Below are 20934 nucleotides of genomic sequence, written 5' to 3'. Positions count from 1 at the left end.
AAAATATATATGTGTAAATCCAACTAGAATATTTGGCATTGACTATTTAAAAGCTACAGTATAAACACTAGTCTTCCTCTGAAATATATGAAGAATATTTTTTTGGTTTGTTTGTTTGTTTGTCTTTTGTTTTTGTTACTGGAATGCAACATGAACCCTAACCTTGACTTTTGGAAATGTATCTTTTTTTTTTTTGTGGATCTAAGAGAAGGAGAAGAACAAAAAAACAGCTCCTCCCAAGCAGCAGTTTTGTCATCACTGTGGAAACAAATAATATAAAAAAAGTGGAAACTGTCAAAAAGCACATACAAGAGTACACCTATCAAAACAGCATACTCTGCAAATTTGGGAACCTTGTGTTATTAAAAAAAATCAATGTAGATAAAATTGCTAGATGCTCAGTGACTTTCTGCAATACTTCTGATCGAGGGGATGTCCTCAAATAATGGTTCATTGAGACCATGGCAGTGTTATGGGTCCAAAGGGAATAAATAATTTGCTGCTTTTTTGATTCTAAAGAAGGATGACGTTCGCTAGGAGTAGAACGGATGATGCTGTTTTTCTATTCCTGATTTCGGAAAAGTACGGACACTAATGTAATGTTACTTAATAAATATGTGTACATTTATAATATTTATAAACTATAAAATATCTCCATTATGCAATAGACTGTGATATAAAAATTAACTATATGTGTGTTGTAAATAGTTTTGTAGATCTAGTATTTACAGATACTGTGTGGTGCATTCTCAATCATGGCAATGTCTTATTTCTATCAGGAACATGGTATCATCTATATATAAATATACTTACAACTGTAGGATGAAACCCAAAAAAACAGTCAGATTCATTAGAGATAAGCAAACCTTAATGCAATTGCTAGCATTTTTAATTAAAATATTGTGCATCATTATAAACCCAACAAAATTATAATATGTTCTCACTAGTATAAGGCCCATAAAACTACAAGATGATTCAGTCCAATACAGAAGTTATGATGGCTTGATCAAATAGAGACATGCAGCAGTCACTGGGGAAAAGAGAATTATGTCTGAAAGTCTGTCTGAACTAACGTATTGCCTATTTACCTTATTCAGAAAACACTTATGAACAAATTGGGCCTTCATAATTAGCTGTTTGGATGTAGCTAAAAATGCTTTATGATATTGCTAAGGTATAAAATGTGTAAAAAAAAAAAACATTGCTGAACAGTAACTTTTTTGGTTTTAGTATCTAAAAGAAAAAAGCTTCTGTTATGTCAAAAATGATAAGGTGTCGAAGGCTGAATCAAGCATTTTATAACCATTTTATAACCATTTGAACTATGTTTTATAAACAGCTGAAATCCTAATTTGAAAATGAAGAGGACATATGAAATGCACTGCCATTCCTGCAGTCTGCAGCACAACTCAACACTGTAAATAAACATGCATGTGATTGAGTTATTCTATACTTTGTGCCCGCAAGCCGCTAAGTGTCTTACTGGGCAGTTTTCAGACTAATTACTGCAAAATTCTGGTTGTTTGTGTCACTTTTGTGTGTGTGTGCATAGCAAGTCACATGCAAATTTGCTTTTAATTTTCGTTGTCATTTTGAGAAAGGTTTAGAAACTGGATTAAAATTTGCATTTGATCACATTTTTTCTAGCTATTTTAGGCATGCAATGGAGTCACCTCCCCCTAAGTCATAACAGAGTTCACTGTAACAAAAAATGGACTCAGTAGTAAAACATTCATTCTCAGTGACATTTGTCCTTTGAACTAGACCAGGGTGTATCAATACAGCATAGCTGTAGAGCCTCAGCCATACGCTAATAAGAGCAATAATAATCAACAAAGGAACAAAAGATGCTGGTTTGCATTAAGGTTTCTGTCTCTCATGTGTGCGTCCACCATATGAGGGTCTAAAGACACCGAGCCGGCCTGGTCATGCTGGAACTGGCTGAAGGTCGCCGGGTCAGTGTGATATATGTATGGCTTAAAGCGTCTTGTCAGGTCACGTTTAAATCCAATGCCAGGGTTCAGCTCATGCACAAGACTCACATCGAATGTATTGGTCATCAGTAGCTAGCCTGTTTACTTCAGAGAATGCCACAATGTACGAAGTGACCAGACCTCTATGATTAACCTGCTTTTGTTTTCCTCAACCTTAGTAGGATTCAAGACCACAAATAGTTTTTGATTGTGAAACTTAAGTATCTAATTTCTAGCAAGCATTACATTTTTGCAATATTTTTTTTTTCTTCATTCGTTTTACATATAGGGAGCATAATAAAAAACTGTAGATGGTATGGTCTTCATCACCACTCAGTTGTGAGTCAGTTTAACAAATCAATATAAATAACCTGAATATAGTTGTATTTAATGTCCCGGTGGACAACTTGTTCTGCAGCAAACACACATATAAAATGTATTTGTAAAATAATCACCATATATATTTCCAATCGATGAACGTTTCAGTGATATAAACAGCCTCCATTCCAAAGACACCACTGTATAAAACCTTCAGATAGTTCTTGGTCGTCTGTTGAGTGTAACATGCATGTCTGTTCCGTGTAGCATGTATGCTGTGCCATGACATTCTGTTCAAGACTTCACATGACTCCCAGTGGCATCTTAAGTTTTCTCCTGTTGTGTTACGACCGTTCTCAGCTCGGTGTTTCTAGGCCCTTAGAAACACGGTTTTAACGTTTCTTCAAACAACTCATTTCGATACTGAAAAGCCACATCCATCTATGTATGTCCTCAAAGCATGCATTGTCACAAATACTTAAAAAAGGTACTGTTTAAAATGTTGACGTTAATTGTATCGTGAATTATATTTTGTTCATTGTCTGCCTAGATGTGACCTGTGTGTATCTGAAGCATCAAATTTTCACAAAGGAAATTCTTAAGTATTTGTGCCTAAACTATAGCCATGTTTCATCCTTTTTGTTATGAGTGTGAGTTACAGTATATGCACACACGCACATGTGCACACATATACATACATATGTTCAGTGTTTCAATATTTTTGAGAGATGATAGCAATGAAGAAGGCCAAATGTACCAGATTGTTAGTCTTTGGATATTATTACAGATCTTTGTGTGCTATGGGAACCATCGCAGTCAAGGATTTTGTAATTCTCGGTTTAGCTGAAGAAAATCTGAGGATGAGTATGACCTGACATCTCCACAGAACCGGGATGTCATCATGCTGATGAGAGTGTAGTCATTTGGAGCACCTTTTTAAAGTTCTTTCCAACTAACAAGTTACGTTTGGTTGAAAATTATCATATGTGGAATGAAACTGGCCAAAGCAAAACCTTCTAAGTAACTTTATTTGTTTAAAATTGCACTTTCTCACAACAAAGCAGATCCATCATCTGCATTTAGTTTAAGATTGCTAGGCTATTAGATGTGTTGTGTAGTATCAAATGTTACTAATGTTATGGATTGAAAGGGGGAACAATGTGATAATTCCAACAGAGAGCTCTTATTCAGTCTATGCCATAGTGTATAAGAAATAGTACACGTTTGAGATGGACAGCAGTACTATTGGTATATGCTGTTTTGATATTTGCCTTCAGAAGGGAATGTTTCCCAGATATGTGCTTTTTTCACTATTTTGACCACAACAAGTGTTCTGTAATGGGCATTATGTGAAAATTCATGATCAACTAGGAAAGCGCAGACATTTTAATAGAATGAAGACATTCAATAAACCAGCACATATATTTATATGTTTTTTTTTATTTATTTAAAAATGTATACAGGACAATGGCAATGCTCAGAAAAATGAAACCGAAACTTTGGTTTACAACCTCTACAGTGCAGGTAAAATAAATTGATTGATTATGTTTACCAATTTGTGTATTGAAGAAAGAGAGAGAAAGAGAGAGAGCGCGAGAGCGAGCGAGAGAGAGAGAGAGAGAGAGAGAGAGAACATTTGAAGTCACATACTCTTTTAAAACCCGCTGACATGATTATTGCTGTGCTCATTCTTGTAAACCAAGACTTGGTATATAGGAACAATTAGTTGGATACTTGATACAGACTAAGGAAAGATTAATGTATTCTTTCTTAAAACTATATGCAGACAAACGGTGTTTGTCAAAAAATGTTCTTTTGATTTTTTTTTGTTTTATTTTGTTTGTAAATAATAAATCTTTAAAATATAGAGAAAAAAATAAAAGAAATATTGTCATTTACTGCTAAGCCTTTGTATCTTTTTGTAAGATGGTGTGTCATTTCTTTGCAGACATCTGTTCACAGTATACAAATGATGTTTCATCATATCAAAACTACTGGAAATGTTTTTCTATTAATGAACACACAGACATAGTGACATACATTTTGCCTTACATTGGTTTCAACAGACATATAATTTGGCCATATAATGTTTTTATTTGTGTGTTTTTTCTTTCTTTAACATGGGGTAACTCTGTGACCAGCTGAATATAATGTCATGTAGACCAGATGTTAGCAAAGTGGAGCAACCAAAGGGCATTGTATCACCTAAATGACTTTCACAGTAAGAAGGCTCTGCATACTACTGCTAGCACTTTTCAATTTGCATGAGTATTTGTGATATTTTGGTAGACATTTCACTTGCCTAATTGAATAAACATACATCTGCTCTCAAAGTGCAATGATAATTAATAATTATGTATGCTGTAAGTCAGTTATACTGACCAACATTATAGTTAACAATGCCTAAACATTCATACTTGTTTTGGATTATCCTTTATATTGTCCAAGTGTACAGGGTGGTCATAAAGCCCCAATCAATTTCTGTGAAAGCATCTTTATTTCAACACAAAGGTGTGACCTTCATTTCACACAACCATCACCACAACCTTGCTCACCTCTGATTTAATTCCACAAATAAACCATGGAGATTTCCTTTACATAAGTCTCCCTCATTCTATCGTAGATTTGGTTTTCTTCTCCTCTGGGCCCAACAATATCCACAGTTTCTGTTTATTCTTTATAATCTGTCTTATCAAGGACTTACTTACTTTTACTTTTACGTTACTATCTTTTAAATCCAGGGGGATTTTATCATTCAATATTGTATAAACTTTCCTGATATCTTGAGGAACAGTGTTTTTTTGGAGAAAAAAATTGTTCTAATACATTATTTGGATTATGGTTCAAATGTTATTTAATGACATGAACCCAGAGGCAAGTCAAATGGTAAAAAAATCTTTTATGGATAAAGTAAATTATAAGCAGGCTTTAGTGTTAGCTAAATTGTGTAAAGGTCACGTGCACTTGACATTATCTGCAACATGTCTGAATAATTATTGAATAGTTGATGATTTTTTTGTTTTGTTTTGTTTTTTAGCGTTGCCTCATACTATCGTCTCTTGCTTGAGTGATTCTTTTCAGATGCCCCCTTTGTATTCAAACCCAAATGCAGGTTGCCAGCCCAGCAGATGATCTGTAAAGGGTCTGCCCATCTGATTTGGGAAAGAACAGCTGGCTATCACATCACACTGTGCCATCCAGAAGTATGATTAAAGCTCAATTAATAAATCCATCCTCGAAGGAACGTGCTAATGCTCACTACAAGCCAATGGCCCAGGCTATTCTGATGCTGCACATTTCAAATGTAAATGTTTATATTCAATATGGTGGTTTACTGTGGCCTTCCCTTTTATTTCTAAACTAAACTATTTAAATTGACCTTAACCAGAATTGTAATCTCAAACAATGCAATTTACTTACTTATTATTTGAATCATTATTTAAATGCAATTTGAATTAATAGAGACTGCAGTTAAAAGGAGTCTATTAAAAGTAAGCATCTAGTAAAAAGACAAATCAGCACTAAGCCACATGTCTTGTTTGCTGCCCCTAGTGAAAACTGCATGAGAGTATACATTGCCTTCTTTCTAATGTAGTTCTGCATCAGCTGGGGGTGTTTGGGGGCATATGAAGTCATTTCTGTGGGAATAGAGAACCTCAAAAGCTCCAGGAGATATGAAAAACTTGTCCTCTGGTGTGCAGGGGTTTTCTATTCATTCCCTACAAATCCAGTTATCATTCATAAACTATTCATAAATGAAGACTCATCCCATAGCTATCCCATCCACTATTTGAACTCAATAAAACTGTGAGTCCCTATTCAAAACAAATTTGTCATACAGGTATTGGGTTGAGAATGTTCTAATTCCTGCAACTTCAGAGGAGTCAAAACATTCGCCCAAGGCAGTGGCATTAAGAAAGCTGGAAGTGGTAGGTTCCCCACCACAAGCAGTCGGTACTCATTACCTAGTCTGGATTCACACTACATCACCACATCACTACATAAAAACTCATTGTTTATGGAGAGCTTGCGGCAACATGGTGACTGAGAGGTATCAAATTTCTCTAGAAAAAAAATAAAAATTAAATATCCCGATAGCCTTTCTGAATTTTGCTGGCAGGTTAACAGCTATTTTGGAGAAATAAGTGCCTTTATGTAGATTACAGCTTTTAATATTTTAATATTTTATCATTGCTGTGTCATTCACCTTGCCAGATGTGTGCCCATAGTTTGCTAAAATTCTAAGACAGTCATTGGCTGGACAGCTACTATTATTGCCTGCTCTGGATGACAATGAAGGCTGCCTGCTGCTTGAAGCAAACCCATAGACAGCTACTGTACTGTATGTCACCAGCTGCTTAAGATCTAAGAAGATAGTGGAAGCCAAAAGTCTTTATGGGAATTTATTTTTAGGTGCATTGTCAAGCTGCATGAATTTCCACTATTTTTCTTACGTCTTCACTTCTCTGTTGAGAAAAGGCTTTGTGTTTCCCCAGTACTAGCACCAAAGCAGCATCCTGGGCTGAAATGAATACCAGTGTTGATACTTTATTAGCAAAACACTACTGAAACATCAATTATTCATAATAACATGATCTAAATAAAACATTTATTAGGGGGAGGATGTTTTGAATATAATATGCATAGATTCATCAAATTATAAATGATGAAATAGCACCTTTTCACTACAGCATCAGCCAAAAAAATGTGAATACTTTCAGCTATATGTACTTAATTAATTAAAATGGCAAAATGTGGCCCAAGAAATCTATCTTTTATTTCGTTAAGATATATTTTTGATATACCCATTGTTTCCAGCTATAAACAATGGGCAAATCATTGTCTTTTCATGAACTCTTGATATATGCAATTTTTAATCCTGGAAAATGTTTTGCAAACTGAGGGATGCAAAAAAAAAGGGATGAGGGACGTAATGTCATGACTGTTCTGTCAGTATTACAAAAATCATTTTGTATGAAGCCCATTTACCAGCTGAAATACCAACCAAAGCCATAGGATGTGTTACTGTATCAGTTTTCTGTTTACACATTGAAAGATAGGCTTGAAGGGTGTATGTGAGGGTGAGGTCTGTTAACACTCGCTGTTACTTCATTATCAATGGAACACTGCTCACAATTAGACATTCATATTGCATTAAATGTGGTAATAGTATACATGCTGGATTAATATTTCATCGTGTATTGGTGAGATTGAGTTATTAAGTAAATGTTTCTCCTGGCACAGCATCACCTATGCATATCCAAAAGACAATAAACTGCAAAGTTTAAAAATTTATAATAAACAACATCCCCAGTAATAAGACTCTCTCGGTTTAGATGTCAGCTGGATGGCAGAAAAGAATGAATGGAGAGTTTGGGATTTCAGATACCTTTACACAACAATTTAATAAGCTTCCCTTCAAAGTGGCCTAGGAATAAAGAGGCAAATTTAGAAATGCAAAGTTATTTACTTCTTGAATTCTTACAATTCTTACACAAAGCACAGAATGTTTCAGAGCACTTTAATAAAATGCCACTGTGTTAGGTTGCTTGTGGCTTCAGCAATGTAGTAAATGTAGTAATGTATTGTAATGTAGTAAACAGTGCATTCGTGCCTCATTGTTTATGATGATTTCTCATGACATCACATCTGAGCCATACCAAAATGATAAGGTTGAAATTTCATACAACTGGTGAACTCATCAGCGCTATAGGTTTTGTTTGTGGAGCACAATAATGCATCTACTGCTGTTGTGAATGTACTAAAATTTCTTAATTTGCCCCTGCCAGAAGCTTATAATTTCCTGTGACATGTTAAACTGTGGGAATCAGAGACTAGGAAGAACTAGGAAGCCAAGTCATAATCAGAGGATACAAGTAATTTTTGAGCAACATTTTGTTAATCATGGGCCATCACAAGTTTAAAGAATTAGATGTTATATAGGTATCAGCGTCCACATTTAAAATCAGCGGACCTGCAAAGGCATTCTGGGACAAACAGAGAAGGATACATTACAGTTAGTTCACATCTGAATCATTTTCCCTATAGTACATTAGTGATTACTACTTTCCTTATAAACCCTGTGGAGTATGCACAAGTCAAGCTACAGTGTATTGGGTGATACAGATACCTAGCATTAAATCAAGACTGTCATATTCAACAGTGTCACCTATAATGCTAAAGTAATGGAAGTGGGCTTTGGTGAAGGGCAACATTGCTAGGAACAAGGTTACATGATACAGCTATGTGGAGCTTAAACAGCTCTGCAGATTCAGGCTTCACTGATCTTGCTGTGGCAGCAGCAGTGGTCCTACATGGATTTACAATTATTCTTTAAACAGAATGTTCTAGATTGGATTCCCAGGTGGCCTTATGCTCTCGTGCCCTTGAGTTAGTCTGAACTGCTCTAGTAAATACCGGGCTCTACACATGGGTGGTATGCCGTGGAGGTCGCCTTGGACAGGGTCATATCCTAAGCACATGATCTCAATAATATGAAATAGCAAAGCATTACTCATCCAGGACTCAAACCCTGGATGAATCGATAAAACATCACAGATGTCATACTGAAAGGACTGCTGATCAAATAAATACATTGCATATGCAGGTGGAGATACAGGATTTTTTGTGTATTTTTCCAGAGGTTTAACATAATGAGGAAATTTCTTGTTCTTGTTTTGGCTATGTTTCAGAGTATTAAAATGATCCCCTGTCTAGAACAGCAGTGGCAATCTGCTCATTTGCAATAGAGGAGAACTGTTTGCAAATCCCACTGAAACATCAGCCAAGGGACAATCTCTTTATATAAAGTGGTCTGACCTTGCCCGTAGCGACCATTATTCAAGCCAGAACATGCAGGTTTGCTGTTGGACAGTTTTTTTTTTCCCTTTATTTCTGATGTTAGCGCAGCCTTTGGAAAAAAATGTTCTCTGCTTCCTACTAAAACTGTAACACTTCAGATAAGGTTTCACAGTCAGTGTCCTCAGATGTGTCATATGACATATAGGCCTGTTCTTTACAGAATTTTTTTAATGCATCCCTTTGTATAGGAAATCAATTTACTGCACACATGCCTGGATTTTATTTCATTGTCAGGTAAAGTGAGATGATCAGAATCAGTAAGTTCACATTCTCCTTTTTTTTCTAACTCTAGTCCTGTTCTTTTATTAGAACACTTAAATGTGAACTTCAGAAGTCCCTGTGCAGTAATATTTTATCTAATTCTATGGTTTTCCAAAGTAAGTTTCAAAAAAGTTATACTTAGAGTGTGCATCTGAAAACCTTAAATATGGATAAATGCATAAAAACAACTAAAAAAGGTTCTTGCAGTGCAATGAGACAGTCCTAAAGCAACTGTTAAGTTACTGACATAAATTATGACTTATGTTGCTGTAACAATATATTTATTTAAATAAATAATTGATTAATTAAATGCTGTTTTTGTATTTATTTATTTATTGCAGGCTGCCAGAGCATAAATGAATGAAATGCTTATGGAAGAAGACTTCTGGTTGTTTCATCCAAAGGAGAGAGCCATCTGACTGATGTAATAACGACTGAGCATTTGCCAAATGCCATAAGATAAAATCCATACAGATTAGAGACGCACATGTTGGTTATGAAACTGTTTTATTTGTGCTTTAATTAGGTTCCTCGAAGGGATAAATTGGTGTTTAATTAAAGCGAAGAGAGATTTTGCCATGAATAATTCCATGGAATGTCTTTTCTGCTGTGAAATGTCACGCTCATTTTTAATGGTTATTGAAGCCCTGAACTTTGGAATTCAAGCTTGAGAATCGACTCACAGGATCAACTTTCCTTTTGTATTTTGAAACGCAGATACCTATAATATCGTACTCCATCAGGACATATTTTAAAAATGCACACATTTCTTTCATTAAGGATATTTCAGTCAGGCAGGACATTTTGAAATACATTTAAATAGATGCATTTCTGTGGAAGACAAAAAAGCCGAAACACAGGTGAATAAATTGATTGTGATTGTATAAATAGTGCCGTAAACTTGTTAGGATCCACCAGAGAGGAAATTCTCACACCCGCGCAGCTACTCTACTGGTGCAATGGACATGCATTAGGTTATGAAGAAAACCAGCAAAAAAGATTATTAAACTGAAAGGTTATGTGCATATGTGGAGCTGTATGCAATATGGTTAAGCTTCTTGTGTCCACCTACAATCCAGCACCCTTGGTGTGCTCTGCATATCAGTGTGGGCAGAACAAGCACATGGTCAAGGTTAATTAGACTGTGGTGTGTGTGTGGGGGGGGGTTATCAATGATATAGAAATTCCTAGTTTGACTGCATTACTGAAAGTACGTAGTCAAAACACTTTGCAGTTTGCATACATGTGGTGGAGTTCAGACTTTCATAGTAAAATTTAGCTTTACATCTCCAGGGTACTCACAGGTCAGGGATTAACTTTATGAACAGCTGGAAAAACTTTTGAAGGAATTTCTTCCTGGACCTCAATTCTGTTAAGAATTAAGCAACTAGCAAGCAGCGTTCTTCGTGCTGTCATCTAGGTCCTACCTATGAAGACTGACCAATGAACTGGCTAAAACTGTATTGATAGCAGCTTCAATGCACAAATGTCACTTTGGGAGGGAGTGTGCAGTTACTGTCTTGATCACGTTATTCACAAGATTTGCTGCAATCTGCCCCTTGGATTCCTTCTACTCTCCCTCTGTGATGTAGAAACAGCTGCTAGGAATCTAACAGCTGTTTGTAAACTACAATTATCTAGCTGTACACGTTGCCAAGGGACGGCAAATTACAAATAAAAATGTTAAATGAATGTACAGCAATAAAGTTATCAAAAAGAACTGAATCGCATTAATAAACAGCAACAAGCTGACAGCTAAATGATTCAGTGCTGTCTGAAGATATAACGACATATTAAAAACTGGCATTAAACTATATTCACTGAATAAACCCCATTTTTGGCCACAGACTGTTTTGTTTTGCTGTGAGCATGACTTACCTGTAATATAATGCTCTGTGGCAAGGGTTCCCTGCTAGCTACTGCAGCTAGCTCTGTAAGGAGCCTTCAGACCTGTGTCTGTACATGTTTAGACATGTTGGCCATGATCTCTCTTGCCTCCAGGCATGCGTCTGATATGGGCACTGATTTGTGCATACCTACCAATGCCTTCAACCAAGGCAGAATATGTCAGAATGTATCTGTATAGGTCAGAATGTAACTTTTTTCATCAAAATAGCCATGTTTTTAGCATGACTATAATGCTTCCTCGACCAGCTAGAATGCAGAAATGAAACAATTTGTTTTACTACATAACTCCACCACACATTCTGCATATTTATGTAATTTCAGTTGTGTTTTCAAGAAAATCTCATCCGTTATGTCAAAAGAATGCAGTTACATCTCAGCATACCATACTGAGTTAGGACCCCTATGTTTGCCTAGGAGAAACTTTGTAAGATATTATATTTTTCTGTGGTACAAACTGGTGCAGAGATGTCTTTGAATTCACTGTCATTAAAATTGGAAAGCAATGATGTATGCACATAGAACATTGCCCAGGCGCAATATATGTTCCTTCTATTATGCTTCTGTTGAGCGACTGAGGCCACATGTAATTGCTTCATTCTCAAACAGCGACATGACACAAGAGTGCAAGTGGCCACATTTGGAGAGAGAATACAGCAGTGATCCAGCACTGCTAGCTGGGAAGACCTTGAATACAATTCACACCATTAGTCCATGTGTCAGCTAACACCTGAAGCATTCTCCTCTCTCATTATATTAATCTATCTAATGTAATCTGAAGAACCGGCCCTGTGGAACTCCCAGTACATGTACATAATCACGAATAATTCTAAACATCGTAGGTGTGTTCTATTTTATATGAACCAGCAGATACTGGTGAAGTGTACCTAGAGAAACCAACATAATTATAGATTCATTTGAGAGCAATACAATGCCATTGAAAATCATTTTGAACATTTACATGGATTGTTTGTCCATTCATATTTCATGCATTGCTTCAGTTTTTGTTTGTGTTAAGTTATACATCAGAACCAAAAACAAAGGTTTAAAATAAATGTCTTTGTATTGTTTTTATTTCTCTCTTTGTGTATTAATCAGAGAGTGGAATGAACCCTGTGACATGAAATGTTATTTTATGTATAGCATTCTCCCAGTGCTAATTGTGCAAAATTGTGCCAAAAAGATTTTTCAACAGGTTAGATCCAATCAGTTGATGTTGAAAGAGATGAAACTTTGTTCAGTAATACCAAAGTGCACATAGTAACATTCCATATGGTTTAAGAAGCATATTGTTTTACTAACTGAATGTTTTCTGAAAAAAGCATTGCTCATTCTCTTCCTTGTATCATTTCACTATATATCTTTGATTGAGTGATAGAGAGGAAGTAATATATGTGTATGTGTGTGTGTGTCTGTGTGTGTGTGTGTGCGCACGTGTGTCTGTGTGTGTACAGGTATGAATCTTTGTGACAGTCTGTAGCAGAATGAAAAGAATGAAAAGATATAATAAATAAAAGTCATTTTCAAGTCCCAGCTAAGGAAGTTGCACTGTGACAGTGACCATATAATGCATTGATCTGGCAGCAGTTACATAAACCTGTAATATTTTTCCATTAACCATCTTTGACATGTGCAATAACTCAGCTATATTGTCACCTATGCACTGGATACATTTCATCCTCTAAAAATGTATTAAAGGCACACAGTTTGTAGAGTGGAACACACTGTGATTTGTGGCCATACCGAGCTGTTCCTTTATCTTCAACACCGTGGAAACATCTTGATACAGCCACTTTTTTTCTGACCCACTAATCCATTTCGGACCAATCTTGACACCATTCAGGTTTTAGCATGAAACAATATCCATCTAGTCTACTAAACTAATAACTATGCATGATAATTAATATTACATTACCATACAACCCCACAAATAACTCCTCAACATCGTGTACCTGCGGGAATCAAACCGGCATGAAAGTGAAACATTAAAGCACTTAATAGGTGGAATCACCTTCTTGGACTATTTACATTGTACTAATGGCCATGAATTCATTGCAGTATTCTTGTTTTATAACAATATACACACATACACACACATATGCATCTCATTAAAGATTTAAGACTTTTTGCACTGAAGTGACAATAACTTACAAGCTGGCAAATTGTGTTTCATTACTTGGAAGTTGCTCATTCATCAGTATTTTGGTGTGGCAGATTTTCAAGACCATCAGGCAGGAATATCCGATGCCTTGTGCTCATTATAAAATGTTGGCATATTCTAAAAATATGCCGGCCTGGTTATCCCGAACAGGAAACTAGACCACCGTACTGTTTATTCAGCTTTCAGTTTTATCAGGTAAAATGTCTGTTTAATTCTTTTGACTGCCCTTGGAACTTCTGTCTTCCATCCTCCTTATTCAGCACATTAAACTGTGTTATTAATGTAATTAAATATCAGTGCTGCAGTTCTACCAACTCAATGAAAGGTTAATGAATTCTATTTCTGTTCGGACGACACTCACTCTGGTCCCAGGAGAGTATGACAGGCTTCCAAATCCCAAAATAAATACTGTATCTTCCTCTGAACCAACAAATATCTATTATGGACAAAATGCTCATTAGCCATTCTCTTTCATCTGGAGCTTGCTTTCATTCTCAGTTTAGCCATGATGATCTCATCATTAGTTTAGCCATTGTCATTTCCCGTAAACAAATCATGCATGAATTTTTGTGGACCAGCCAATTAGCCAGAGAGAATTTTCTTTCCAAGACCACAGTGTTGGTAGGGTGATTTTAGTATCCATAGATTTACAGCACCATCTGCAATTTATTGGAATCTACAAATGTAACTGCAGTGGCACAGCAGCAGAGATCATCAAGTAGTTTTTTTGCCTCATTGTCAAAAAACTACTTGCAATAATTTACCTTTTACAATGGATGGAAGAAGGAGAGAATCTGGTTTGGCTGGGAGCTTTTCACCTTTTATGTGCATCACACATTCAATGCACATTGTCATGCAGAAATCTTCAACTCATAATAGGGACCCATATTAATATAAAAATGCTCAGGCTGCATACAGAATGGAAATGCATAACATTGCAACCTCACCCAAACCTCCCTACCCCTTAGTCTATTTTGACACATAATTATTTTGTCATTACATACCATAATAATGCAAAAACGATAGAGGGACGTAAAAACCTTGGGTTTAAAGGGATAAAGCCACATTAAGAGATGGGGGACAGGCTTCCCCTGCTCCAGGCATCTGTGGGGGTTATCCTGCCTCTGTTTTGGCATCCCTTTACTTCCTATTCCCAACAGGGTAACATGACCCAATGTTCTTTGTGGTCTCCACAGAGCCGGACAAAGGCACGTCATTGTCACGGTGCCGCTCGGGTAATGCCTCATTGTCACATCATGGAGGCTCCCGGCTGAAGTCATCCAATGACAACGCTTCCGGGGGTGTTGCAGAGAGACATGGATCCCGGCCAGAACATATTTGATCCTGCTGTCTTCTGACAATCCGTCAGCGGCCTTGACCCTCTGTGGGCAAGGCCTGTTTTTGGTCGTGTCTAAGCTGCTCTAGAAGTGGTGGTGTCCCTCCCCCACTCACCGACTGACTGGCTGTCTGAGTGAATGGTTCCCTCACACTAAAGACAGCACCTTACTTGTAGTGCTATATGGTGGAAAGGGCACTAATAAGTTAATAAGTTGATCCACCACATTTCCTGCCATGTGATTGGATTGGAAGCTCAGTGTGTAGGTGGCTGTAGACTCATTGAACTCTTAGTCATATAAATGTGTATGTGTGTGTGTGTGTGTGTGTGTTGGGGGGGGGGGGGGGTTGTGTTGTTATATTTTTTTTTTCCTTGGCCTGTTTGTGAGCAGATCTTAAGTCATGCACCATGAGCAGCCATACTAATACACACACACACACACACACCACAGTACCACCACCAGTTACAGAGTGATGACCATCTCTTCCATCTGACAGGACACACCTTTCCCATCCAGGATTTGATGAGATGCTTTTGAGCAGATGCTCTATCTGAATGGTCTCTTTAGGCATGTCTAGCAGGGGAGGTGGCTGACAACATTAGTGTTCACGTGGTTTGACCCCTCTCAGCAAGAGATGACACTACCCCACAGCCACGGCTGAGTTTGGACTGTTGCCATCAGTAGAATTAATGGCCTTCTCTGAATATTCTCAACAACAGCCTATGGTCTGCTGGATAATGAAACCTTCGCCACACAGGTGCAGGGTATACTTTCTATTGGTGAGAAAAAAAATTCTGGGGCTGTTTTTCCAGTTGAGAGCAGTCCCGCATAGCTGTGAATGGTGAGTGAGGCATGTGATGATTAAGTGCCCTGAGCCATCTGCAAAGCGATGCCCCAAGATTGCTTCTATTCCATGAGGTGATGGTTCAAAGAAGCACGGCTCCTTGGTCTTATCAAAGTGAATTATCAGCTGGTCTGGCTGAAGACGTGCACGCAAGCACACACTCCACTGAAGGTCGGCTCCTCCCCTATCTCACACAGGCTGTTAAGGCAACAAACGCCGTCAGTATAAAATGGATAACAGGTTCGGAAAGCAACCATTAAAATAAAGCAGCACGCCTTAGGATGCTGTCCAGCTGTGCCTGGTGAGCTGGTCTTTGTAAGTGTTTGATTGTGGCAATATCGACAAGACTAATTTCCCAGTGATCAGATCTTGACTGAGGTCATAAATTCAGGGGTCATGAGCAAGGATTTGTCTAGGTGCAGCTAGCTGTGTTAGGGTTGAATGTCTCTCTGGAACTTTATCAATGCCACTCAAGTAACTGTCTTTTCATGTGATTAATGTGTCGCCAGCACAAATACCACATATACAATACCTTTTGCCTTAAGCTGCCCAATATTACCTAGCATGGTGTATTTGGACAGAAGCATATTATACTGTTATACTAGCTATTGACTGTAGTAATTTTCCTTAACCTGTTGTCTGTAGCGGAGCGAGCTGGGGCGGGGCAGAGGGTGCGGCTGCCCCAGGCCCACGGTTCTTCCTGTTACAAAGGGGCCCACCTTGGGCCCAATCTGCCTGACTGAACATGCATTTTTGTTGTTTAGTTGAATATTTTGAATAAAGTTTGTTTGTGTGTCTTGATTGCGGCCAAAAAATAAAAAGTCAGACTGAGGGCGTAATGGTTTCGACCGACAACTAGCTAAGTTTCTCGTCACGATATTTATTTTGAATGAGCAGAGACATAACAGAGTTACAGAAAACTTTATTCGCTGTCCAGTATCCTTGTGTAAGTGTACAAACAGAAAAATTATGCCCTCTGTTCTGAAATAGCACACCTCATTGTTATCTGCATTTCTCTCCGTTCCACCCTTCCGTCTCCGTAAGTTTCCCCTTGGATCTGTCTTGCATCTTCATACAGCCTAAAATAGGCTGTATAAGGGCCCACTACAGGTCCTCGCCCCCTCTGCAATGAGCCATCGGCTCCACCCCTGCCTGTTCTGCAGGATCCCCAGTTGATATACATGCAACATGCCACATTTTGCATGTTTTTTGATCACTGCCATATATCATCAACAGATCTTTTGGGGGGGGGGGGTCTCTTCAAATTCTGCCAGCTGGTTAACAGCGTTCTCCTACTGTCACACATTCACCTTAATCCTTTTTGTTGGACTAATGAGGTAATTAAAATGTACAGTATTGTTTCCTTAATTAGTTACTCAAAATATATTGTCCACATTAAAATTGTATTGTATAGTGGTTCCATGTAGTACTACTAATGTTTATAGTATTATAAATATTATTGTCAGTGCTTCCGCCTCCTAGCCCTGCGCTTTTGGTTTTTTCTTTTTTTTCCCCTTGTGTTTCTGCCCTGCCCTTCTCTCCGCCCTGTCTCCGCCTGATTACCTGCGCACCTGCATCTCATCCCCTCGTCGGTCTGTCCCTTTATATGCCCTGCTTGCTGTGCAGTCTTTGCTAGTTCGTAGCAGTAGTTATCTACCTGTTTTGTCCCCGCGTTATCATTGTTCGCTGTTTTTCGAGATTCTACCTGCCTGTTTTTGATTCCGTTTTTTGCCTGCCGCTTTGCTTTGTTCGCCTGATCGTGCCCGCCCGTTTTCCGACCCTGCCCGTTCTGACTTTCCCGTTTCTGGATTTGCCCTCGGACTGCCTCTCTGGTTTTGACCCTGCCTGTGTACTGGTTTTTGATTCTGCCGTGCGTTACTATCCCTACCCTCGCGTTTTTGGGTCTGCGACTGAGTCCTAGCCTGTGCTGCCTGACAATTATAAATAAATTAATGATGAAAATATCAGGTATTTTGGAAAGCGGGCATAGGGGTTGGGGAAATTTCTGGCTTTAAGACTATGCCTTTTCAGTGATTTATATATATCTTTTTATTTTATGTTTGGTGTTGCATTTGAGAAACTGTCCCTTTGAAGCATGCACATCCACATTGTTTTCTCCCACAACAAAAATAGGTTTGCCTATGGAACAACATATGCTGTTTGAAACTGCCGCAGTAACTCCGAAATATCCTATTGCAAGTGTCACTGCTAAACATCAGATTCCGTGAAAAGTGAGACTTGTCATCATCGATTTCACACATCAGTGTTTCTCGAATCATGTTCGCTTGTGTTGGCCCAGAGCCACAGACTGTGAAACATTGACCCAACTCTACTTAAAATGCTGACATTTTTTTGTCAGATTCGTAAGTGGAATAAGAAGCATTGCACTTTTGCGCTTAGTTTTGATTGAGATTTGGTCAGAATTACATTGATCTCAAAGAAACTGGTTAACTTTGTTTGCTAGGAAGATACCAACTACAGTTGCTCAAGGCAATGGATTAAGTGTTGCAAGAGAGCAGAAACATTTCTGCAGTGCATGTTCAGTAATGCGGATTCTTTATTTAGTTCACTCCAGCCAATCCTGCCTAATTCTCTGTGAAAGAAGCTCTGACCTATGACCTTTCTATCATTTCCACCTTAAGCTTCATAGGGAAAAATCTCACACAAACTGTGTGCATGTAAGGCCAATTCACTCAAGCACGATAATGACAATTTTGTGGGAAGTGGCAATTTTTAAAAATCCCTGCTTGCTACAATACCTCAATGTAATAACAGATATAAGACTGGGGAATGTGTACAGCTGTATAACTACCTAGTGCTAGTTTTATTTAAATAAATGAATTGATTTCTGTGAATTGAAAGAAGAGAATTCATATCAAGAGAGAAGGCGAGGGTAGGATGTTTGCCATATTATTTCAGCAAAGCACAGTTAATGTTGTTTTGTATCATCAGCTAATTATCTAAGCTAATTAATAAGTATTTTTGTTGTTGCTGATTCCATTAATTTATATACCAATACATTAATTAAACATACAATGTTTACACATGCAATGACAGATGATACTACGTGCATCTATAGTAGCCAGACATAGGTAACTACCAAAATTCAATAGCTAGCTTCAGTAGGTTGAATTCTGCACTGTGGTGACATGCAGCTGAAGGCCTATTTCCTTATTGACTGCACTACTGTAAACATGTCATGCATAAAATTGAGGCATGCAATTAAAACCATACAAATGGTGAAAGGGTAAACAGTTTGCCCATGTGAAAACACATTTACAGTGTTTACTGAATTATATCTACAGCACTGTATTAAAGCAAGCACAACTGATTTAATAAGCAGGCACGCTAATTTGGTTTAGGTAAGTAGTGGCTTTATCATAGGAGTCTTCTGTCAGTCTTCTCAATGATGTCAAATGTTTTATGTGCATTGGTTGAATGCATGGTTTATATAAATGGCAGAAAAAACATATCCTCACAGTGAAATGTTAAATGTATTAGATTTTTGTGATGCTAACTTTGGTCCTGGAATTTATTTCCTGTCAGTATACAAACAGGAGAAAACCATTGACATGTCATGCTAACTCTCACCACAAAACCTCCATGGAAATCTCGTTCTCTTTCAGCCACACTGAGTTCGGTAGTGTTGAGCTGAAACTAAGGTGATCCTCTGTACCCAACAGGTGACAGTATTTCAGTGTTACGTAACCGTCATTCCTAGTCATTCCCGAGTGACAGTGACAAGAACCCCCTCCCCCCTCCTCCATCCCTCTGCAGCGACGACGCAATCCTATCATTATGGAGTTACTTACCCTGTCTGCACTAGTACATGCCTAATGACTGGTAGATTAAAGGGCATTATCCCCATTGAAATAAGAAGAAAATAGCATTACAGGCTCATGTTTGACCTTCTCTGACCCATCCATTACCAAGGTTACGCCATGTGTTCCTGCAGTCTTTTGTGCTCTTCTTTTGAGGGTTGTTCAGGAAATGGCAGTGAGGTGAATATGGACTACAAAAAGAGCAAAGTAAAACTGTCTTTCCACCAGCCGTGAGCATGAAGCTGAGATCAAAGCCAGACAGAGAAACAGCGCAGTCCTTAAGATAATATCTTCTCATTCGCACAATAGGGACGACAGTGAAATTTCCATTCGATAAGCACATCTAAAGCATGTATACTGTCCTACTACATGCAGGTTTCATTGAGACAGACATTGAGCATTCAATTCTCAGTTTTTTTAACCTTCTGGAAAAGGATGAAAAAGACCGTCTAACCCAAAGTCATACGGTCATGGAAATGTACAGTATGATACAGAATTACCACATGAGCTAATGAATTCACACAGAATATGCTTTCGCTAACTCACCCACAATTAGCTGTCGAGCACCTCTGGGCTTTTTAATAGAGCTGAATCAGCCTGCCTAAGATAATGTCATTTTTTTCTATGAAGCCGAAAATCAAAATATGCACTAAAGCATAGCCCATAGCTTACTTTTTTAGGTTTGAAAAAAACATGTAAAAAATTGCTATTTGTAGGCTCAAATACATATTTGGTTATGATTGGCTTTTGGCTATGGTTACACAGTTTCAAAAATTGTTATTTCATCTTTGCCACCTTTGCAAAATTCATGTTTCAAGACATATTATGTAAACTCTTAATGCCAATTCATAGTGTGGCAAGTATGTAATTCCTCTTCAGTCAAATCCAAAACATCAACACAAGATTCTAAGGCAGCAATAACATTTTCTTTCTGTTGCCATTCTCATGAAAATGTGACCTACTGCAATCACCATCAGAACTGTCAGCATCTTGAGTCTGTACCCCCTGCTGGTCAAACAAGGAATGACACCCCCACTGGTTATCCCTTAGGTTTTATCTTGTTGAGCAAGTGGTATGATTTTTTTTTTTTTTTTTTGCAGTACCACAGAGGCCTCAGGCTTGCTCACTGGCAATACCAGAGGTTTCACCCTTGAAGGGATGTTCCTGCCTACCTGCACTGACTCAATGCAGATCTAACCAGAATAATTAATCTTGTGTGCACTAAATGAACTTGTGCCCAGGGCTCCTCTAATTTTTCCTGCATTGCAGATATACATCAGTTCATGAAGCCTCTTCACAGCAAGGGTCACAAAAACAAAACTAGATCAAAGCTATTTTACCATTAAGCTTTTTAATGATCAAAAACATTGATGATTATAATGGTAGCTCCAAGTGAACTGTGAGCATTAATACAAGTCCAGCAATCAATGTTTCTGTTAATGTACACCAAGTT

The sequence above is a fragment of the Megalops cyprinoides genome, chromosome 5 (assembly GCF_013368585.1).
Source record: "Megalops cyprinoides isolate fMegCyp1 chromosome 5, fMegCyp1.pri, whole genome shotgun sequence".
NCBI classification, from domain to species: Eukaryota; Metazoa; Chordata; class Actinopteri; order Elopiformes; family Megalopidae; genus Megalops; species Megalops cyprinoides.
This window is presented reverse-complemented; position numbering follows the sequence as displayed.